The sequence below is a fragment of the Staurois parvus genome, unplaced genomic scaffold (assembly GCF_062004578.1).
Source record: "Staurois parvus isolate SC_StPar_1 unplaced genomic scaffold, SC_StPar_1.0 ptg001805l, whole genome shotgun sequence".
Lineage (NCBI taxonomy): Eukaryota > Metazoa > Chordata > Amphibia > Anura > Ranidae > Staurois > Staurois parvus.
The window spans coordinates 1,637,685-1,662,904 of NW_028319601.1; the positions used below are offsets into that span (position 1 = coordinate 1,637,685).

Here is a 25,220-nt window from a genome sequence, read left to right on the forward strand (position 1 = left end):
AGTGGTAAATTATTAACTATTTCAGACTGTTTCAGAGAAATACAGAGAGTAGAAGCAGAGACAGAAGTATGTGTTGAGATAATTAGGTGTGAGTTGCTCATTAACATTTCTTTTGTTTCCAAGGGTGGGAAAGGTGTCTGGTGGAATTAGTCATTAAGGCCACCTGGCAGGAATTTGAGGTGTGAATGGTCAATAACATATCTTTTGTTTCCAAGGGTGGGAGAGGTGTGAGGTGTGACAAGCTTGGTAGGAACATCCTGCTTTCAATGTTTTGTCCATCTGAGTACCTTGAAAACACTTTCCATGCATTTTTCATGATGAAAAAAGGCTCTGGACAGCATTGGGAACTGGAAGAGTTAAAAAAAATTTGCAAACGCTTATAAACGCGATTTGCTGAGTTTACAAGCATTTTGCATTTGAAACGCTGATTAAAATCGACTGCTGAACGCAAGTCGTTCAAAAAAACAACTGTAAAATCAAATGCCTGTAAACGACTGTAAATGAAGATGTGTACATGGACACATAGGAAAACATTAGGGTGAGTTCAAGGGCTGCTGGAAAAAAAAAAAAAACAGAACAGCTCCTAAACGTGAGTTTATCAGCTGCAGTGTACATGAGCCCTTAAAGTGGTAGTTAAGCATGGTGGGATGGTCAGCAATTGACAAAGTGCAAGTATACGTACTTCTGTGCATATCCCTCTTCCAATAATGTCAAGTCTGAACACTCCTCATCCATTCCATCCCCACCAGTGTCATGGTGTTTCTTCAAGGTCTGACATCTTCTTGCTCTGCCCATGGGCAGTCACTGATGATGTAACTTCTGTCCATGAGCGCTGCACTTGCAGTTTTTTGGCACCCAATTCCATCCCCAGAAATGAAGGTGAGGGGGCTGATCATTGTACTGTGCATACACCCAGTCATTGTGCAGATTAAAAGAAAAAAAAACTAACAGGTAAAATTATTTTTGGGCAGAAGACCCTTATAAAACGTTTACCTGCTGACAAATTAAATTTTTTTTAGATTTACATAAACCTACTGCTTATTAAAGTGAAATATCAACAGATCATAAAACTATGTTACGCTGTCAGACCGCAGCATGTGTCACTTTTGCTTTTATCCCCTTGATTTGACAGGCAGAAAACACTGTATAAATGTAGAAGGCTTTACTGGTTACAGCAATTAATAAACCATGCTATATTTAACATTTTCAAGCAATCTGCATTCAATCTTTTTTTTTTTATCTCAAAGCATAACAAAAAAAAATAATGTATTGAAAAAGTAATAAAGGCTAGGTTCACACTTACCCACAGTCTGCGGGCTGGTTGGAGGTATCGCACCTGTTCCCGCACCTGCAACCAAGTCACACTGCTCTTACGAGACGCGCAGGGCTGCCATTCATTCTGAATGGCAACCCCACACATCTCAGCCTACAGCGCGTTTGCGGGAACCGCAGGGAAATCACATGATCAAAAAGACCATGCAGTTACCCTGCGCCTGCATTTTTAAAAAACTACATGCATCTGTTTTCTGCAGGAAAAAGTGTGCACAGCAGCTCATTCAAATAAATGGGCTGCAGTGCCTGAGTAAATGCAGGCCACACGACTCGCAATGAACCTAGGCTCAGTATAGATACTCCCAACAGCATCTCTCTGCAGGATGTTTCCAGAGTAAATTAATCAGACACCTGCTGGAGACCACCCTGATACTGACGCAGATGGATCCAACGTTCTACCTAGGAAAAACAGTGCCCCCATTCACAACAAAATACAGTGCAGGTAACCCACGTGTGTTTCCAGCACCACATTCAAAACGCATTGCAATTGCAAACTGCAGCAGGTGTGAATGTTAACTACATCCCAAACGCGGGTCACAAATGCAGCGCGTTTGCCTGCACTGGAAGTACAGAGTACCATGCAACCTGGTTACAGTGCGTTTTTTACAAGTAGGGTATGCACTGCATTTGGTGTGGCCCAGTGCAATTCAGTCCATTCAAAATGAATGAGCTGAAACAGCACCGTATGTGAATCACACAGGAATGCGCTGCGCGTTCCTGTGCAATTCCAGGTGTGAACCAGCCCTTAGTCCTCATGCACACTGGACGTTTTTACAGCTGCTGTTTTTCGCTTTTGACATTTTTTCCTAGAGCCAGTAAACCCCCCTGCATGTTATCCTATGTGTCCATGCACACACAGACTGTAATCAACGTTTTTTGGCAGGGACGTTTTTTGGCTGGAAAAAAAAACCCAGGACTAGTGGGTTTCTAGAGGAGTTTTTTAGCTTTAAAAATGCTCTAACGCTGAAAAACTCAGCAAAACACGGTAAATTGAGGCAAACCAGCATTTTTGGACTTTTTTTGACCCCAAAAAAAGAATAAAAATTTGTGGGGGGTAAACCAAAAAAAAAAAAAAAAAAAAACACCTCTAAAAACCACAAAACGCGAAAAAAAAACAAAAAGCCGCAAAATGCCACTAAACACTAATACAAAAACACTAACATTACCAGCGTTATTAAAACTCCCAGTCTGCATGGAGCCTCATTCCATGATCACTGCATTATGCAGCAGGCACATTGCTAAGTAATCAAGACACAGCTCAGCCATACACACGCAAAGTACATCTGATCAACCTCCACACTTGGCAACAAAGTGGCCATTCCAGATTGTGACAGTGCGTGGTGGTTTAACTCCACACTAGACATTATTCTGTTAGAAAACAGCATCCAATCTTCTGGTCCTTTAACACCCAAGTGATATTTACTGGCCACCCAGAATGCAACACAAGATTTGACCCAAAGGTGAGGTGAAACATGAAAATCCACAATATGTGACAGGAAGTCATCCTTCTGCAAAATTGTGAGTGAGCCCACTCCCTTGGCTGAGAAGCAACCCCACACATGAATAGTCTCAGGATGCTTTACTGTTGGCGTGACACAGGACTGATGGTAGCGCTCACCTTTTCTTCTCTGGACAGGGTTTCTTCTGGACGCCCCAAACAATCAGAAAGGGGATTCATCAGAGAAAATGACTTTACCCCAGTCCTCAGCAGTCCAATCTTTGTACATTTTGATATCAGTCTGTCCCTGATGTTTTTCTGGAGAGAGGTGGCTTCTTTGCTGCCCTCCTTGACACCAGGTCATCCTTCAAAATTCTTCACCTCACTGTGCATACAAATGCACCCACACCTGCCTGCTGCCATTCCTGAACAAGCTCTGCGCTGGTGATGTCCGATCCAACAGCTGAATCAACTTTAGGAGACGGTCCTGGTGCTTGCTGGACTTTCTTGGGTGCCCTGAAGACTACTTCACAACAATTGCACCTCTCTCCTTGAAGTTCTGGATGAACCGATAAATGCTTGATTTAGGTGCAATCTTAGTAGCAGCAATATGAATCCCTTTTTGTGCAAACCAATGATGACTGCACACGTTTCTTTGCAGGTTAAATAGTATGTGTGTTATTTTCAAAACTTCTGGCAAGGACTATACACTGATGAATTTTAGCAAATCTAAACAATATAATACCCAATATTTTACGTCACATAGATACCAAACATGTCACACTTTAAAATTCTGCATGTTTGTGGAAAGACAAAAGGGGATGCTTCAGGATGCACTTGGCCAAAAACTGAAACCAAAATGGACAGTTTTTAAAAATGTGTATGTTTTTCAAACGCAATTTAAAAAAAAAACAAAACAAAAAAACCACACTTTCATGAATGAAAAAAAAAACAAAAAACACTATACTGTAATTTTTTTGAAAATTATGAAAGAGGGTGTTACGCCGAGTAAATAGATACCAAACATGTCATGCTTTAAAATCGCGCACGCTCATGGAATCGTGCTAAGTTACGATACTTAAAAATCTCCATGGGTGACACTTTAAAAATTTCTACAGGTTACCAGTTTAAAGTTACAGAGGAGGTCTAGTACAAGATTTATTGCCCTCGCTCTGACGTTCGCAGCGATACCTCACGTGTGGTTTGAACCCAGTTTACACATGTGGGCGTGGCCTACGTATGCATTCACCACTGCTCGCGAGCACGGGGGCACCCTAAAAAAAATTTTTTAATTTATTTTATTTCTTTTTTTTACACTGTCACTAACTTTTTTTCCATCACTTTTATTCCTTTCACAAGGAATGCAAGCATCCCTTGTTATAGAAATAAGCAGTGACAGGTCCTCTTTATGGAAAATTCTGGGGTCAATAAGACCCCACATCTCTTCTTTGCAATGTAAAGCATTACATAGAAAAAAGAAATAGATAAAAGGCCTTGTTTACATGGCACCAGAACTGGAAGTGACGTAATGACGTTGCTCTGGTCCTCCAAGGGCATGGAGATGAGTGGAAACCATCTTTCCTTCACTGATCTCTATGCCCAGCCGTCAGGATCGTTAGAATGGGTTCTCAAGCAAGCCTGAAAACCACCGGGCAGCGGGGCTATTTTCTGCACCTGTATCGGTGCCTATTTTCATACTGGTCAAAGGCCGATAGGGGTATTTTCGGCCAATAAGTTTCACCCGTAGTGACATTTCGGAGCATCTCTAATTATGACCACCAGCTTGCTTTAATTATGCATCATCTCAGTTTACTTTTATTTTATTTAGCTAGTTGTCATATTATTGTGTTTTGCCCAGATGCTTGGTGGTATACTTTTCAGTTATGTGATCACATTCATAGGCCCCATGTACACGGGACACTTCTGAATGATGTAAACGGACTGCTGGAAAACCCAGGTTAAAAAAACGTCTGTTTAGCCGCATTTGCATACCGCGTTTATGCACGTTTGCATTTAGAAGCGTTTTTTAAAGATAAGCACAGGGGAACCTCCCAAATGCCCAGAATGGACTGAAAAGTGGTAAATTATTAACTATTTCAGACTGTTTCAGAGGAATACAGAGAAGCAGAGACAGTAGTATGTGTTGAGATTAGCTTAGGTGTGAGTTGCTCATTAACATTTCTTTTGTTTCCAAGGGTGTCTGGTGGAGTGAGTCATTAAGGTCACCAGGCAGGGGGTCTTCATGAGGAATTTGAGGTGGGAATGGTCATGAACATATCTTTTGTTTCCAAGGGTGGGAGAGGTCTAAAGGTGTGAATTGGTCATTACAATGTATGATAAGCTTGGTAGGAACATCCTGTGTCCAGTGTTTTGTCCATTTGAGTACCTTGAAATCGTTTTACATGCATTTTTCATGATGAAAAAAAAGCTCTGGACAGCATTGTGGACTGGAAGAGTTAAAAAAAAATTTCAAACGCTTATAAACACGATTTGCCGCACTAAGGCTCTGGACAGCATCGTGAACTGGAAGAGTTAAAAAAAAAAATTGCAAGCGCTTATAAAAACACGATTTGCCGCATTCAGCAGCGTTTACAAGTGTTTTGCATTTGACTGCTGAACTTAAAGTTTTTTGCATTCAAAAAAACTACTGTAAACTCAAATGCCTCTAAACAAAGATGTATACATGGACACATAGGAAAACATTAGGGAGAGTTCAGGGGCTGCTGAAAAAAACACTCAACAGCTCCTAAACGTGAGTTTATCAGCTGCAGTGTACATGAGCCCATATAGGTCAGATCTCTTAAGCAGCCAAAAGATTAGTCAGTTTTTTTCTTAATCAGGTGGCTGAACAAAAAAAACTGACCGATTCCACATGGACACACTTGATATGGGTGGGGGAATCCTCCCTGCTGAGCTTTTGTATTCTGACAGCAGGGAGACTTACCCACCCCCAGAATACACTGATCAGCGCTGTCGCTTATAACATGCAGCACTGTTTGAGAGGTAAAAACCTGACAGGGCTTTATAGAAGTTGATCGGTAGAATTTTTTCTGTAAATTCACCCTGCCCATACATGGATTGAAATTTGGCTAGTCCCTGCTGAACTAGCTGAATTTTGATCCATGTATGGCCTTCTTTAAACACTTGCCTACTGGGCACTTTCACCCCCTTCCTGTCCAGGCCAATTTTCAGCTTTCAGTGCTGTTGCACTTTGAATGACAATTGCGTGGTCATGAAACATTGTACCCAAACAAAATTTTTATCATTTTTTGATACATATAGAACTTTCTGTTGGTGGTATTTAATCACCACTGGTTTTTTATTTTTTGCTAAACAAATGCAAAAAGGCTGAATTTTTTTGGGGAAAAAAAATTTTTAGCCTCTGTTATAAAATTTTGTAAATAAGTAATTTTTCTTGCTCACTAATGTATGCTGATGAGCCTACACTGATAGGTGGAATGGATGGGCACTGACAGGAATCACTGATAGGGGACACTGATATGTACTAATAGAATGCATTGATGAGGAAGCAGTGATGGGCACTGACAGGCATCACTGATGGTCACTGAGAGGCAGCACTGATTATCAGTGTAGATGTCCCCTGTGTGGATTGCCACTTATGTGCTCTCCGTTCCTCACGCAATGTCAACCTCATGAGAGGGCTGCCGATAACTGACATTTCCTGTTTACATGTAATGTACATGGGACGGACGGGAAGTGGTTAGTTCAATATATGCATTAAGGTAAAAAGCCTTCTGTGACTGGAATCCCCAGCCCCACCCAACCTTATACTTACCTGAGCCCCAGCACGAACCAGTGCTGTGCATAACAGCTGTGGCTCTCTCCTCTGTCCCTCCTCACAGGGCAGATAGCAGTGGGAGCCATTGGCTCCTGCTGCTGTCAATCAAATCCTGGGACGGGGCGGACCAGGCCCCATTGTCTATGGATGAAGATAGCAGGTCTTGGAAGCAAGTCCGCAAAAGTGCCCCCATAAAAAGTGGCTTTCTATAGGGATACTCGAAGAAGAGGAGCCAGGAGGACCGGTGGGGGGCTTGAGAAGAGGAAGACCAGGGTTGTTCTATGCTAAACCATTGAATAGAGCAGGTAAGTATGATAAGGTTTTACTTTAATAAAAAAAATGAAAGCTTTACAATAACTTTAAGCATCAGCCTGATCAGTACTATAATGGCTAGCTTGTTATGACCCCTTAGATGGAGGATGTGCTATATAGCAATTTTCCTTGTTGCCTGAAGTTGCAATTGTTGTTTTAAACATTTAGATTCCAGAGGTCAAAGGTGAAGAATCAAATTGCTTTGGGGAACAATAAAGTTTTAGTACATATTTATTAAGAAGACTAATAGCTTCATCAGGCTGTGTAATAATAGTTTTGGTATCAAACCTTATTGGTTAGTATGTGTTTAAACCATCACAAGTAACATAGCAGGCTTAATATAGAACTAAAGTCTACTGATTAACGGCTAGTGATGTGTCTGCACATGAATGCAGCTTATGTTTATGAGAATGGATCGTATTACTGGCAGTGTCCATACCATAGACACACCCTGGGTTGTACAAGAGCACCATGTGAGCATCTTTGGTGGGGGTTGGAATTTCACTTTATACCTTATTCCAGGACCAAGACCCATTTTTTTTCACGCCTTATTTAATATAGGAATCCAGCTGTCATGACCATCAGCAGCACATACTTCCATACCAGTCAGTCCATATTTCTGCTCAGTACAAGTTCGATGTGCTTTCAGCAACCTTTTAAGCACCAACTCGTTTTAAAGTGGTTCTAAAGACATTTTTTTTTACCTTAATGCATTCCCTGTATTAAAGTGGAACTCTAGGCTAAGGAATTAAAATCGGCAGAGAGCCAGGATTTTTAATGCAGAAGAGACATGTTTTGTCTCTTCTGCATTAAAGCTATTTACCTGCCTGTCCGCCTTGTACAGTGAGCAGCACACATGCAGCTCACTGTACAAATTCGGCAATGCGACTGCACTCCCGCGCATACAGTCAGGTCCATAAATATTGGGACATCGACACAATTCTAACATTTTTGGCTCTATACACCACCACAATGGATTTGAAATGAAACGAACAAGATGTGCTTTAACTGCAGACTGTCGGCTTTAATTTGAGGGTATTTACATCCAAATCAGGTGAACAGTGTAGGAATTAGAACAGTTTGCATATGTGCCTCCCAACTTGTTAAGGGACCAAAAGTAATGGGACAGAATAATAATCATAAATCAAACTTTCACTTTTTAATACTTGGTTGCAAATCCTTTGCAGTCAATTACAGCCTGAAGTCTGGAACGCATAGACATCACCAGACACTGGGTTTCATCCCTGGTGATGCTCTGCCAGGCCTCTACTGCAACTGTCTTCAGTTCCTGCTTGTTCTTGGGGCATTTTCCCTTCAGTTTTGTCTTCAGCAAGTGAAATGCATGCTCAATCGGATTCAGGTCAGGTGATTGACTTGGCCATTGCATAACATCCCACTTCTTTCCCTTAAAAAACTCTTTGGTTGCTTTTGCAGTATGCTTTGGGTCATTGTCCATCTGCAGTGTGAAGCGGCGTCCAATGAGTTCTGAAGCATTTGGCTGAATATGAGCAGATAATATTGCCCGAAACACTTCAGAATTCATCCTGCTGCTTTTGTCAGCAGTCACATCATCAATAAATACAAGAGAACCAGTTCCATTGGCAGCCATACATGCCCACGCCATGACACTACCACCACCATGCTTCACTGATGAGGTGGTATGCTTAGGATCATGAGCAGTTCCTTTCCTTCTCCATACTCTTCTCTTCCCATCACTCTGGTACAAGTTAATATTGGTCTCATCTGTCCATAGGATGTTGTTCCAGAACTGTGAAGGCTTTTTTACATGTCATTTGGCAAACTCTAATCTGGCCTTCCTGATTTTGAGGCTCACCAATGGTTTCCATCTTGTGGTGAACCCTCTGTATTCACTCGGGTGAAGTCTTCTCTTGATTGTTGACTTTGACACACATACACCTACCTCCTGGAGAATGTTCTTGATCTGGCGAACTGTTGTGAAGGGCGTTTTCTTCACCAGGGAAAGAATTCTTCGGTCATCCACCACAGTGGTTTTCCGTGGTCTTCCGGGTCTTTTGGTGTTGCTGAGCTCACTGGTGCATTCCTTCTTTTTAAGAATGTTCCAAACAGTTGTTTTGGCCACGCCTAATGTTTTTGCTATCTCTCTGATGGGTTTGTTTTGTTTTTTCAGCCTAATGATGGCTTGCTTCACTGATAGTGACAGCTCTTTGGATCTCATCTTGAGAGTTGACAGCAACAGATTCCAAATGCAAACAGCACACTTGAAATGAACTCTGGACCTTTTATCTGCTCATTGTAATTGGGATAATGACAGAATAACACACACCAGGCCATGGAACATCTGGGAAGCCAATTGTCCCATTACTTTTGGTCCCTTAACAAGTGGGAGGCACATATGCAAACTGTTGTAATTCCTACATCATTCACCTGATTTGGATGTAAATACCCTCAAATTAAAGCTGACAGTCTGCAGTTAAAGGACATCTTGTTTGTTTCATTTCAAATCCATTGTGGTGGTGTATAGAGCCGAAAATGTTAGAATTGTGTCGATGTCCCAATATTTATGGACCTGACTGTATAATAATAATGTGTGGAAGTGATGTTATGATCCCAGTCAATGACGGTGGGCGGTGATCAAAGCCCGGAAGATAGCCCAAAGATGTCAGTGGTTGGGAGGGGAGCTCAGGGACACTGCATCGCTAGAGCTGAGGTGAGTATAGTATTGTTCTGCTTTAAAATAAAAAAAATATATATTTTTTTTAAAATGCCCCTTTATTTGCATCACCTCCTTATCCCCCTTATGCTTGAGCCCCATCTGAAACCAGTGCTGTGCCCATCTACAGCAGCACTGGCCTATCTCACTCCCTTTCCCCTTACAGGAGACAGTCAGCCAAGGGAGCCGTTGGCTCCTGCTGCTGTCAATCAAATCGTATGAACAGAGTCGGGGCATTGGCTTAGCCTTGCTGTGTGTCAATGGACGCACGCAGCCTGGCTCATGATTGAGCCCATAGGTGTGCCACAATAGGAAGTGGCTTCCTCCAAGAGGAAGAACCCGGAGCGCCAGTGGGGGACATGAGAGGATGAGGTTCGGGCTGCTCAATGCAACATCACTGCAAAGAACAGGTAAGTATGTTTATTATTTTAATAAAAATAAAATACTTTACAATCACTTTAATGCTAGGGTTTGATGGCAGCACAGTGTATATTCTCCCAAGGATGTATCATTGCTAGTCAGGTGATTTGTAAAATTCCAGATATCTGGGTTGGTGAAGAGGGCTTGCGGGCTGGAGTAGCATTATCCTAAAGGTGGGCACACACTGTACAATCTACTTCTTTGTCTGATTTAAATGAATTGTTCAGGTGTGTCCTATTACTTTGTTTATCTAGAGAGAATGTACAATCAGATTGCAGCCATAGTATATTGCCAACTTTAGCTTATTTTTTAGTCTTAAAAGTGGTATTAACCACTTGCCTACCGGGTATTTATACAACCTTCCTGCACAGGCCAATTGTCAGCTTTCAGCGCTGTCGCACTTTGAATGACAATTGCGCGGTCATGCAACATTGTACCTATATGAAATGTTTATCATTTTTCACACACAAATAGAGCTTTCTTTTGGTGGTATTTAATCACCACTGGGTGTTTTATTGTTAGTGCTTTAACCAAAAAAAAAAAAAAAAAAGAGCAGACAATTTGAAAAAAAAAAAAAAAGTGTTTCTTTGTTTCTACTATAAAATTTTGCTAACAGATAATTTCTTTCCTTCACGGATGTACATTAATGAGGCTGCACTGATGGGCACTGATGAGGTGGCACGGATAGGTGGCACTGATGATCCTGCACTGATAGGCGGCACTGACTGGCAGCACTGATGGGTGGCACTGCTGGGCACAGGTGGGTGGTACTGTTGGCCACTGATTGGAGGCACTGATCATCAGTGCCAATCGGTGTCAGAGAGAGGAATAGTACCCCATCATTGGTGTCAATTGAAGGACTAGTGTCCCATCGTTGGCATTAGAGGGATGAACAGTGCCTCTTTATTGTTAATGTTAGGAATAGTGCCCCATCGTTGGCGTCAGTGGGAGGAATAGTGCCCCATCATTGGTGTCAGTGGAAGGAAAAATGCCCCATCATTGGTATTGGGGGGATGAATAGTGCCTCTGTTGTTAACAAGGTTAGGAATAGTCCCCCATCGTTGGTGTCAGTGAGAGGAATAGTGCCCCATCATTAGTGTCAATGGAAGGAATAGTTCCCATAATTGGTATTAGAGGGATGAACAGTGCCTCCTATGGTTAACAATGTTAGGAATAGTGCCCCTTTGTTGGTGTCAGTGGAAGGAATAGTGCCCCATCATTGATCAGTGGGAGGAATAGTGCCCCATCATAGGTGTCAGTGGGAGGAATAGTGCCCCATCATTTGTGCCAATGGAAGGAATAGTTCCCATAATTGGTATTAGAGGGATGAACAGTGCCTCTTATTGTTAACAATGTTAGGAATAGTGCCCCATCGTTGGTGTCAGTGGAAGGAATAGTGCCCCATCATTGATCAGTGGGAGGAATAGGGTCCCATCATTGGTATCAGTGGGAAGAATAGTGCCCCATCATGGTATCAGTGGGAAGAATAGTGCCCCATCAATGGTATCATTAGGAGGAATAATTTCCCATAGTTGGTGTCAGTGGGAGGAATAGTGCTCTATCATTGGTGTTAGTGAGAGGAATAGTAGGTACTCCATCATTGATGTCAGTGTGTGCAGTAGTGTCCCATCACTGGTGTCAATGGGAGAAATAATGCCCCACCATTGATGTCAGTGGGAGGAATAGTGCCCTATCTTTGGTATCGATAGGAGGAATAGTATCCCTTCATTGGTGTCAGTGAGGAAACTAGTGCCCCATGGTCGGTGTCAGTGTCAGGAACTATGCCCCACTGTTGCTTACAGTGGGGGGGAATAATGACCCAAGGGCTGGATAACAGCAAGCAAAGGGCTGCATCCAGCCCCCGGGCAATAGTTTGGAGACCACTGCACTAGATCAATGCTTTTTATCTAATGCTTTACATTGTAGAGAGATGTGGGGTCATATTGACCCCAGATCTTTTCATAAAGAAGACCGGTCACTGCTTATTTTTATCACAAGGGAAGTTTGCATTCCTTGTGATAGGAATAAAAGTAATTTTAATAAATTTAAAGGGACGGTGTAAAAAAAAAAAAAACACAAAACAAAAACACAAATATTAAAGTGCCCTCTTCCTCTTGTGCTTGCACACAATGGTGAACACATGCCCTGTCCACATATGTAAATGGTGTTCAAACCACATATGTGAGGTATCTCCGCGAACGTCAGAGTGAGAGCAATAATTCTAGCACTGGACCTCCTCTAACTTTAAACCGATAATTTGTAGAAATTTTTAAAGTGTCATCCATTGAGTTTTTTAAGTACCGTTGTTTAGCGCCATTCCACAGGTGTGCACAAATTTAAAGCATGACATGTTGGGTAAAGCCTAACATCTTTAATGTTTTACAAAAAAAAAAATGGGGTATATATTGTGTTTTAGGGTTTTTTTATTCACCAATTTGTATTTTTTTCCCCAAAAAAATTGCGTTTGAAAAATATATACATTTGTAAAAACTGTTCATTTCGGATTCAGGTTTTCAGCCAAGTGCATCCTGAATTTTCGGTATCAGCACCAGAATTTTTATTTTGGTGCACCACTAATCACAATTGCTCCCTCCGTGTAATTGTGCTAAAGTAGCCTGAAGGCAAAAGGATTTTTACCATAATGCATTTTATGCATTAAGGTACAAAAAAAAAAAAAAAAAAAAAAAAAAAAAAAAGACACCTTTCCAATGCCTGTGCCCACTCCCACTTCCCTGGGTCCTCGATCGATATAGCGCTGACCCGTGTGCAGTGTAGTTCTTCTCCTCCCTTTCTGCATTCTCAGGAGTCTCAGAGCAGTGGAAGCCATTGGCTCCTGCTGTTGTCAGTCAAGTCCTGTGAAGAGGGGTCGGGAGACGTATTGTGTCTCTCTAGATGCACATAGCCTGGCTTGGGAGCACGCCCGCATGGAGAAGAAGCGGGGTACTGCAAAAGAAGAGGTAAGGAACCACTATGTGCAATTCCAATGCACAGAGGAGGTAAGTATAACGTATATTATTTAAAAAAAAAAAAACAAATAAGCTTTACAACAACTTTAAATGTGGATATTTGTAGATCAGCCACTAGGAGGTTTCTGGGGTTTTTTTTTGCTTCTACAATATGACACATAATATCACAATAAAGGAAACCCATCATAAGAGAAAGAGGGAGGAAAAGGAGTGTTATTGATGGCCTTGGTTTCTAAAACTACTATTTGCCTGACCGTCATACTAAGCCTCTTCAATACTTTGTGTGCATGCTTCTTTAGGTTCAAGAGGTAAAAACATAATTAAGTCAGAGGGTCAATATAATAGTGTTTTCAACAGAAGGTCAGCAATGACAGCCCCCGATTTTTCTCATGTGATGCTTACTATAAAGCAAACCTGTACTAAGGAAGCAGGAGCCTGCCGTAGCCAACATCTCAGGCTGAACATTCATTCCCAGACTCTCAAGCCGATTCGATTACCATAGAAGTTTCACTGACCTGAAAACAAGCATGCAGACTGTATCACTTCACTGTCTTTCCTGATGTGCAACTTGTAAACCAGAAATTCTGAAGAACTGCTAGGCAGCTAACCTTTTCATAAGGAAGTTAGCAAGTCCCCCATAGTGTGCTCAGCGAGGGCTCGTTTTTGTATGTTGTGTCACATTTCAGTATGCATTGCAATAAGTAGCCCATTCAAAATGCTGCAATGCATGTACTTTGAAAATGAGTTTCTGCAAAGGAATAAGGCACATAATGCTTGCTGTCACAATGCCCTACATTGCAAAAGTGTGTTTCAACCCTCAAGGTCCATTTTACCAATTGTTAAAATACAAAACCCTCAAATTTAGTGAATTATTTTCAGGCATCAACCCCTTCAAACTTTGCATTGTAAGATGGAGCAGTAAAACAAAACCTTTGTAATAGTGGTGCACTGAAATGAAAATTCTGGTGCCGAAATCAAAAATTCAAAATGCACTAGGCCAAAAAACGAAATGCGTAGTTTTTAAAAATGAACATATATTTTTTGGAAAAAAATACACTTTGATTAAAAAAAAAAACAATACATACCCCAATCTTTTTGTAAATTATGAAAGAGGATGTTACGGTGAGTAAATATACACCCAACATGTCACACTTTAAAACTGCGCACGCTCATGGAATGGCGTGAAACTGTGGTACTTAATCTCCATGGGTGATGCTTCAAAAATTTCTACAGGTTAGTAGTGTAAAGTTCACCACTACGTGCAAGCACGGGGGGGGGGGAAACGAGGGAACTTTAAACTTTATTTTTTCAATGTAATGTTTTTTGGGGGGGGGTTTTCACTGTCCCTTTAAAAAAATGTAATCACTTTTATTCTTATCACAAGGAATACATGCATCCCTTGTGATAGAAATAACCAGTGACAGGTGCTCTTTATGGAGAGATATGGGATCAATAAGACCCCACATCTCTCCTCTGCAATGTAAGGCATTAGATTAAAAAAAGCATTGATCTAGCACCTTAAAAAATAAATAAATAAATAAATGGTCGGAACCGGAAGTGCCATTGCAGATGAGTAGAGGTCATCTTTCCTTCAGTAATATCTATGCCCAGCGCCGGGATCGTTCAATGGTCTCTCAGGTAAGGTTGAGAACTACTGAGCGTCAGCGAGATGCTTTTTTTCATATCCTCTTAGATTGTAAGCTCCAAGGAGCAGGACCCTCCTAACCCTCTTGTATTGAACTGTATTGTTGCTGTATTGTCTCCCGTTATATTGTAAATTGCTGAGCAAACTGTTGGCGCTATATAAATCCTGTATAATAATAATATTAATAATATCGGCCAACGGCCAAAAGGGGAGTTTTCAGCCGAAACGATTCGGCCATCGAAATTTCGGTGCATCCCTACTTTGTAACCTGTGTAATACTGCAAAGGAGAAGCACAAGGATATTTAATTTTCAACTACTTTTAGATCATTCTAAATCATACAAAATAATATTTATGTTAAACGGATTTATTTTTTTGTTTACATTAATCTGAGAGAGATGCCTGAACACTGACTTCATTTGATATGGCCTTATGCACAAACTGCATTTAGTCCTGGTATGCGAGGCGCCAGAATTTAACTGTGGACAGGTGCATCATCCAGCCCCAATGCGAACTCTATGAAAGAATGACAGCTGCCGAGACTGGAGAGTGCACCTAGCAGTATTTATGATTAGCACAGCTCACACCTAGGAGTGAGTGCTCAGAACAGAGACTGCTTAGGTTCCGAGCATCTGTCCCTGGACACATACTGCCCAGGGCCCCCACCCACAGCGAAACACCAGAGCCTCTTGCACCAGGTCTAAACACGCAGTGTGATGAGGCCTAAGATGCACGCAATGTTTGGGCCAATGATCACCTGAAATTTAAAGAATAACTCCACTTTTGTTGGGAAAAAATACATTCCCCTCTGGGTGATCTATGTACATTGCAGGGATTTTAACAAACTTTGTTGCAGATTCCTACCTTTTATTATTATGAAGAAATAGCGGTTTGTCTGGGTCCATGTGCAAAGTGAATCTGTATGGGAGTAGTTTAATAATTGTCAATCACCTGCTGAACCTACAGGGCTCTAATGATAAAATTGGTAGGTTCTTAATCCCTTTAGAAGTGTTGCTGCAGAGGATGCCAAAAAACTTAAATATCTTAGTGTAGACTTCTAGGAAAAATAGGTATTGCAGGCCATACAAGGCTGGAATTCCCAACTTATTTGCTTTAGAAAATCTGAAACTTTGTTCGTTTTGTAATACGATGGTGCTACCATTGATTTTGAAATTCGACCAACCAAGCCTTCAATTTCATCTCATGTTGCTCCAGAAAATAATTTTTGTGGCCAGAAATCTCTTTTCTTCACAGGTCACAGCACATGCTCATTTCTTTTTCGATTATTATTCTCACACGATTCTCCCATCACTGATTAGAAATACATTAGTTTTCCATACAAAATTCCAATATGCCTGATCACTCAAATTCGGTTGCCGCAAAAAAATGTTGCAGCCCACTAATGGTGTGAAATTCAAAAGAAAATTTTTTTTTTTCGACTTTTAAAAGAAAATTATTTCAGAATTCAACCCATGTATGTCCTGTATAATTATTATTATTATACAGGATTTATATAGCGCCAACAGTTTGCTCAGCGCTTTACAATATAAATAAGCCAATCACACAAGCAGGAAATATTTTTAGGGGGGGGTTCTGTATACCATCTGTGTACAGAATGCCTCCCAGTAGCCATATTGCATTACATTTTACAGAAAATTACAGTGCTACAGATTGACAAGGAAAGGTCATTTTTAATAACATTCAATTACAATCTGACTTGTGTCAATTGTATATGCCGTTTTGTTTGCTAATTTTTTTTCCCACAAGTGTTACCCATTTGGCCGTCTATGCCAAGTCTAAGGCAATCACTATACAAAATGATATACATATTATACAGACGCACAGTAGTGTGTTGCTTATAAATCTGTCATTGCTTCACAGAAGTAAGACTTCAAGTCTTACCTACATTTACACAGTTTCAGCCAGCTGCAATGTACATAAGCAATTATAGCAGCCTCAAGCCCCAATACAAGAGAGATCTTTCAACATTTTCTACTTAAAATAACACACTAGATATTGTTCACAATTGCTTTTTTTTTTTAACCGTAGCAAGTAAAAACAACAGAAATTATTGTACTTTTCTACCCAGTTAAAGCAGCAAAACAAAAAGTCAAAGTGAGGCATTTTTTAGTGGCCAATTGAAAAATAATAAAAAGAAAAATAACTTTCACATCAAAAATAATAACAAGAAAAATAACTAAGGCCTCAAACAAACCGGGCGTTTTTACAGCTGCTGTTTTGGGCATTAGAATTTTTTTTTTTTTTTTTAACTGCCTCTAAACTCCCCTGCATGTTATCCAATGTGTCCATGCACACATAGGCTTTTAGCAGTATTTTCTGGCAGGAGAGTTAAGTGGCAGAAAAAAGAAAAACCCTCCGCCAGTGTGTTCTGGAGCAAAAGCGTTTTGGCAAAAAAAAACAAAAACACTGACAGCTCCTAAACTTTGCTAAATGCCGGTGCCCAGCTACCTGTGGTACTTTGTACTCTGAACAAGATCCTAGAGACAGTAACCCAGCTGCATGGCCTCCTTAGCTACACTAAGGAGAAAAGAAACACAGATCGTTCCCCAAATCCAATCCCTTAATTGGGCATCACTTAAAGAGGAACTTCACCCTAAAGGGGAAAATCCGCTTAATGCCCTTTTCGCCCCCCTTTTTTTTTTGGTGGGAGGAAAGGAAAAGGAGGAGGGGTTACCTGGCTTTACCTTCCCCCACTTCCAGCTTCCACTGCTGTCTCTGAGCCAATGAGAAGGCAGACAGCTGGGAGAGCTGATGCTCACGTGCACAACGCTGGATTGGGGGAGTATTAGGGGGGCTGCATACTTAAGGTTTTTTACCTTCATGCATAGAATCTATGAAGGTAAAAAAAAAACCTTCAGGCTTTACATCCACTTTAAGGCCTATTACATACTACTTCCTAAAAAGTCAGGCTTTTTAGGCATACGGGTGTTTTTTACTGATGTAATGCAGCCCATTGTTTACACACAGTTAAGTCCATACATATTTGGACACAGGCACAATTTTCATACTTTTGGCTCTGTATACCACCAGAATAAATTAAAACGAAACAATCCAAATGAATTTGAAGTGAAAACTTTCAGCTTTAATTCCAGGGGTTGAACATAAATATCAAGTACATATTTTAGGAACTGCAATCATTTTTATACACAGTCCCTCCATTTTCAGGGTTCAAATGTAATTGGACAATTGAATCGAATCAAATAAAATGTTCATTTTTAATATTTTGTTGAGAATCCTTTACTAGCAATGACTGTCTGAAGTCTGGAACCCATGGACATTACTAAAGACTGGGTTTCCTCCTTTCTGATGCTTTGCCAGGCTCTAACTGCAGCTGTCTTCAGTTGTTCTTTGTTTGTGGGTCTTTCTACCTTTAGTTTTGCCTTCAGCAAGTGAAATGCATGCTCAAATGGGTTGAGATCAGGTGATTGACTCGGCCATTGCAGAATATTCCACTTCTTTTCCTTCAAAAGCTCCTGGGTTGCTTTTGCAGTGTGTTTTGGATCAATGTCCATCTGTACTGTGAAGCGCCGTCCAATCAACTTTGCTGCATTTGGCTGAATATAGGCTGACAGTATATCTCTAATCAATACAGAATTCATCCAGCTGCTTGTCTTATTTTACATCATCAATAAACATCAATGACCCAGTTCCACTGGAAGCTATACATGCACATGCCATCACACTGCCTCCACCATGTTTTACAGCATGACGTTGTATGCTGTGGATCATGAGCTGTTCCAAGCCTACTCCACACTTTTCTTCCCTTCATTCTGGTACAGATTATTCTTAGTTTCATCCATCCAAAGAATGCTTTTCCAGAACTGGTCTGGCTTTTTTAGATGATTTTTGGCAGAGTCTAATTTGGCTTTTCTATTCTTCAGGCTTATGAATGGTTTGCACCTTGTGGTGAACCCTCTGTATTTGCTCTTGTGAAGTCTCTTCTTGATTGTAGACTTTGACAATAATACGCGCACCTGCAGGAGAGTTTCCTTCACTGGTCTGGATGTTGTGAATGGGTTTTTCTTTACCATAGAGAGGATCCTTTGATCATCCACCACTGTTGTCTTCCGTGGACGTCCATGCCTTTTTATGTTGCTGAGCTCACCAGTACTTTCTTCTGTCCTCAGAATGTACCAAACTGTTGATTTGGCCACTCCTAATGTTGCTGCGATCTCTCTGATGAATTTGTTTTGTTTTTGAAGCCTTATAATGGCCTGTTTCAATTGCACGGAGAGCTCCTTTGAACGCATGATGTAGGTTCACAGCAACAGATTCCAAATGCAAATACCACGCTTAGAATCAACTACAGACCTTTTACCTGCTTAATTGATGAAGAAATAACGAAGGAGTAGCCCACACCTGGCCATGAACAATTACTTTCGGTCCCTTGAAAAAGAGAGAATGCCTACTCTTAAGAGCTGTAATTCCTAAACCCTTCCTCCAATTTGGATGTACATACCCTAAAATTAAACCTGAGAGTGTGCACCTTCGCCAATATCTATTATATAACTATAGCCTGAATATGTTTTGGTAAATACCTAAAAAAAAAAAACTAAAACTGTGCCTGTGTCCAAATATATATGGACGACCTAAGTGTGTGTGTTTATACACACATAGAAACCTGAGTTGCCATTCAGTATTTTCAAGCATAAAATGTTAATTTCAAGAGCTTAAAATCCCATTCTGGAGTTAGATTGTATTTTACTTGTATGAATGCAAAATAAAAAAAAATTAAAAAAAAAGGCAAGAAATTCTGGCGAGGAATTTTGATGTTCAAATATCAGTACTGTGTGCAAGTACCCTTAGCCTATCCATACAAGAATCAAAACATAAAGAAACTTATTAATCCAAATAAAATAATTTTATGCAAAGATCTTGCAACAAGCTGAACACTAAAGGAATGTTGACAGGATTCATAGAATCAGTGCCATGTGACCTACTCAGAAGCCAGGGTCTGAGGAACAGACATACATACGTACAGATAAGATCACCAATACATACAAAAGCCCCATTAAAAACGTTGTGCTTTCACCATACCTCTCACGTCTCTAGTGCAGGTTAGAAAATGAAAGGGAGAATGTGACAATTCTTCACTAAGCCTCTTGCACACATGAAGCTAATTATTGAAAAGACATTAAGCGTAGAAGACCTCACCAGGGCAAAACAAGCCAGTCACAACAAGCCCTCATGAGCCGAAGTGCAAGGCATTGTCCATTGTTTTCAGTCATTTAAAAATACTTCAAACGACATGTACAAACTGCAGGCTGACACACACAGTCATATCTAGTCTGTGCAAAATAAAAAGTACTATTGGCAGTTTTACTACCATCCACGGCTACAACCATTCAGAGCTACAAACCTTCATGCAGCTTTTTCACCGGACCAACAAGGTATACAATACAGAACTGTCTCTTACTTAGAATAATAAAAGCTATTGGCAACTCTAATATCCACAAGTACCCCTCAACCATCATCCACAGGTACCCCTCAACCATCATCCACAGGTACCCCTCAACCATCATCCACAGGTACCCCTCAACCATCATCCACAGGTACAACCCTTCATGCAGATGTTTCATGGACCAACCTGCTATACAACACAGAAATATCTCCTACGAAGAATGCTCATCGAGAAAATATATGAATATGCATTAAAGACAATGGGGGTAATTTATCAAACCTGGAGCAGACAGAATCAGAAGACACTGTGCATGACAACCAATCAGCTTCTATCTTCAGCTTGTTCTGCGAGGCTTTGAAAATTAAAGAGAAAAGGTGATTGGTTGCCACACACAGCTGCTTTTGATAAAATTCCCCCTGATGTATTCTGTACAATAGATTTTATTATAATTTTGCAACAAAGCCAACATGCCAGGATCCTTACACTCAATAGAGTGACAATTATTTTCAGCTTTATCCAATCACAGTCACATGTCTAAAAGATTCACTACAAGGGGAAAACCTGCTTCCAAGGCTACAATAGATATTCATATCCACCAATGACATGTAATATCTTGGACTCAAATACCACAAATGAAAAAATGAGACAAATAATAAACAAGCCATGTCCCCTTAAGGGCCCTTTAACGTGTGTCACGCGAACATTCCATTTTAGTGTGCAGGCTGGTGTCTGTTTTGTGGGTGAAATGTGCCATTTACATGTTCTTACTGTCATTGAGTGTACAAAGTGTACCATTCAAAACTCCACAATTGGCTGACCTATGATGCCATCTGATCTGCTGTGGAAAAATTTTGTGGCATTTTCCCACACATCACACCAGCACTATAGTGTGAACAAGGCACATAGAAAACAATTGTTGAACATGTACCCTTGTGGTGACTGGTATTGATTAGGTGCAGAATGACACCAGTCACTGCACATGTGGACGGGCCCGGTTTAGGACTCATTCACACAGATGCTCAGTCCACGTGCAGGTAGCCCATAGACTGTAAATGTGTACACATTTGCAGTACAGTCTGACAAATACAAAAGGACAGTGCATGGCCTGAATGCAGTCTGTGTGTACCTGTCAATCTGGGCTGGTCACGTCTGTACAGTTGATGTGTGTTCATTAACGTCGCGCTGATCAGCCATAACTTTATGACCACTGGCAGGTAAAGTGAATAACATTGATTATCTTTTAACAATGGCATCCAAAGTCGGTGGAGAATATTAGGCAGCAAGTAGACATGTTGTCCCTGAAGTTGATGTGTTGAAAGCAGAAAAAATGGCCATCTCAGTTTGTTGTGTATGGAGCTGCATAGCCAGACTGGTTGGGGTGACCATGCTGACCCGTGTCTACAATTAAAAGTGCCAATAATGGCCATGTGAGCAACAGAACTGGACCACAGAGCAATGGAAGGAGGCCTGGTCTGATGAATCACGTTTTCTGTTACATGATGTGGATGGCCATGTGCGTTGCTTATCTGGGGAAGAGATGGCACCAGGATGCATTATAGGAAGAAGGCAAGCCAAGGGAGGCAGTGTGATTCTTTGGGCAATGTTCTTTTGGGAAACCTTGGCTCCTGCCATTCATGTCGATATTATTCATATCAATATTTCCTGACATGTACCATCTATGCAAAACCCTGCTGCTAAGTACACCCCTTCATGAAAACGATATTCCCAAATGGCAGTGGCCTCTTTCAGCAGGATAATGTGCCCTGCCACAGTACAAAAATGGGGCAAGAATGGTTTCAGGAGCACAACAATGAGTTTGAGGGTTGACTTAGCCTCCTAATTCCCCATATGCTAGAAAAACAAGTCCAATCCACGGAGACCCCACCTCACAATTTACAGGACTTAAAGGATCTGCTACTGATGGCTTGGTGCCAGATACCATAGCATACTTTCAGGGGGTTATGGGTCGGAGCTGTTTTGGTGGCAAAATGGGAATCTACTCAATATTCAGTGCATGGTCATAAAGTTATGGCTGGTCAGTGTATTGGATGCCTTCAGGCAGCTCAGCAGTAGTTAAAAAACTTAAACACACAGCTCTGTATTCACACCAGAGCTCTCTGGTGTGAATAAGCTCTTACCATACAAAAGTAAAATGTAAAAAGTAAATAATGGACCAAGTTCCATAGAACCTTTTAGAACCCATCACCAGCTCCAATACCCTCTATATATAGAAGTAAGGGAGCCCTCCTGGACAAATGACAGTGCGGTCAGAAGCAAAGCACAATAAAGATTCTTATCCTTGCGCTGAAGCTTTGTAAATCTGGCAGGTATCATACTATGGTATGGAAGATACAAGCATTCACACCGCATGGTAAAGCCATGACAGCCCTCGCTGTGGGGATGGGGTGTGACAGCTTGGTGTGGTTTCCAGGGAAGGATGGTGCCGTTGTGGCAGAATCAGAGCAGCCTGGTGTCCCTGGTGATGGAGGGTTCTTATCAGAGCTGTGTGGTGTCCCCCATGATCATGGAGGATCCTAATCAGAGCTGTGTGGTGTCCCCGGTGATGATGGAGAGTCGAAATCGGAGCGGTGTGGTGTCCCCGGTGATGATGGAGAGTCCTAATCGGAGCGGTGTGGTGTCCCCGGTGATGGAGGGTCCTAATTTGAACTTGTTTGGTGTCCCCAGTGATGATGAAGGGTCCTAATCAGAGCTGTGTAGTGTCGCTAGTGATGATGGAGGGTCCTAATCAGGGCTATGTGGTGTCCCTGGTGATTATGAAGGGTCCTAATCAGGGCTATGTGGTGCCCCCAATGATGATGTAGTGTCTTAATCGGGGCTGTACGGTGTCCCCTGTGATGATGGAGGGTTCTAATCGGGGCTGTACGGTGTCCCCTGTGATGATGGAGGGTTCTAATCGGGGCTGTATGGTGTCCCCTGTGATGATGGAGGGTTCTAATCGTGGCTGTGTGGTGTCCCCGGTGATGATGGAGGGTCCTAATTGTTGCTCTGTGGTGTCCCTGGTGATGATGGAGGGTCCTAATCAGGGCTGTGTGGTGTCCCCGGTGATGATGGAGGGTCCTAATTGTTGCTCTTTGGTGTCCCTGGTGATGATGGAGGGTCCTAATCAGGGCTGTGCGGTGTCCCCGATGATGATGGAGGGTCCTAATCAGTCCTGTGTGGTGTCCCCGGTGATGATGGAGGGTCCTAATCAGAGTTGTGTGGTGTCCCTGGTACTGGTGTAGGTGATGGGGCTCTTGTAGGAGGGTTAAAAATGGTACAAACAATGAGATTATCGGACAAATGATCGTCCGTTTTATTTCTGCATGCTAGTCTCATATTGAAAACGAAGAGGTTTCTAAAGTTACAAAAAAACCTCGTATGACAGAGTAAAAATTCGGAAGTGATGTCATGTATTTGTAATGAATTTTTGGATGAAAACTGTACTGATTAAACAAAAATCGTACAATCTGCTATCATACAAGGAAAATATTCCTGCTTGCCCCTTCGGATAATTTCTGTCCCGATGACTGTAGAAAGCTGTGTACTAACAATCAGATTATCGTACGATTGCTTTGACAGTAGTATTTTTCGCACAATTTTACGATCGTGTGAATATGCCTTTGGAGAAATATTCCCAATGCACACGTTCCTAGAAATGGTTAGGTAGGTGGGTGCTGCAGTGACCACCAGCTGGAGATTGGAGACACTCAGAATATGTCACCAGCACACCAACCATCTCCAAAAAGGGTCCAAGTTCTCATTGCCGATCACATCACATGGAGGCCACACGGGACCCACACCTGATGAAGGGGTCCTGCGTGGCCTGGATGTGATCACTGAATAGAACTTCGCACCTTTTTGGTCCTTGGTGTGCTGGTGACATGTTCTTCTCTCCTTGTCGGAGGGTGGTCACAATACAATGATGTCATGTCAGGTGAGGGCAGATGTGGCAGCAATAATATGGGACGATGACAGAACACAGACATGACAGATGACAGACAATGGCAAGCACACAATGCCCGGATCATTACCTGGAGCAGTGCGGGGTGTCCCATTGAAGGAGGGCTGCAGGCAGGGATGGGAAGGGCTGACACCGGGGGGCCTGCAGCATACAGCCAGGGGGTGCAGGGTGATGGGGGGCCTGTAGACTACAATAAATGGCTCCGGGTGGCCGCTCCTCCTCTGGTAAGGGGCGTGCAGACAATTCCAGTCCAGTAAAGGCTGCACACTGTAAATGGGAAGAATTGTCAGAGGTACAATGAAGACGGGTCTGGAGGGGAGGTGGACCTATAGTGGCCGCACTCTCCGGGGAGCCTGCCGCTGGAAGACGACGACGCCCCGCTTACAGAAAGGCCTGCCGCTCCGCTCAGTTGTCTCTTCAGACGCGGCCCTGACAGAGGAAACGGTGCTAGAGCCCAGCGCCAATTTGCGCATGCGCCAACCGAGCATGGGTGTAGGGCGTGACCCGCTCCGCCCCCTCCCCGCCATGATGTGGTTGGCAAAGCACAATCGTGATCTAGGTTGTCTGACGTCCCATACGTCATGACGTGCCAGGCGGCAATACCGAATGTTTGAAAGCGTTTAGTTATGCTTGTTCTGTCTCAATAAAAGAAGAAAAGGAATAGTTATATTAAACGGAGAAATACGTACAAATAGTTATAACGCTTCACTTTTCTGTCATGAATACACTTGTGCTGAGCAGAATACAAAGCCTTGTAAGGCCTCATATACACATTATTATGGGTACTTATATAGCGCTGTCAATTTACACGGCGCTTTACAAACATATCTCATGCATTCACATCCAACTGACAACTGACTGACAACTCATGGGGCCCCCGGGCAATAGGGGATCATGGGGCCCCTGTGTCCTTGCCCAAACTCAAGCCTATGAAAAAGGTACCAGGGGCATCTCATGGGGCTCCCTACTGACCCCGGGCCCTCGGGCAGTGCCCGAGTTTCCGAATGGTCAGTCCGCCCCTGTTCACATCAATCCCTAACCCTCAAGGGCTGTACAATCTAAGGTCCCTAACTCACATTCATACACATACTAGGGCCAACTTAGACAGGAGCCAATTACTTTCCAGCATGTCTGGAGTGTGGGAGGAAACTGGAGTACCTGGAGGAAACCCACGCGGGCACAGGGGGAACATGCAAACTCCAGGCAGGTGGTGCCATGGTTGGGATTTGAAACA

The 25,220-nt window shown here is 42.1% G+C and overlaps 1 protein-coding gene across 1 annotated transcript in view; it reads right to left on the reverse strand.

Annotated features, from left to right (window-relative positions):
* CSK (C-terminal Src kinase) overlaps nt 1–24,458 on the reverse strand; it is a 184,020-nt gene extending 159,562 nt beyond the window's left edge. Inside the window, exon 1 of the mRNA XM_089663939.1 lies at nt 24,057–24,458. The gene's annotated coding sequence lies outside the window, so the exon portion shown is untranslated. The remainder of the gene's footprint in view (nt 1–24,056) is intronic.
* Nucleotides 24,459–25,220: the final 762 nt, after the last annotated feature.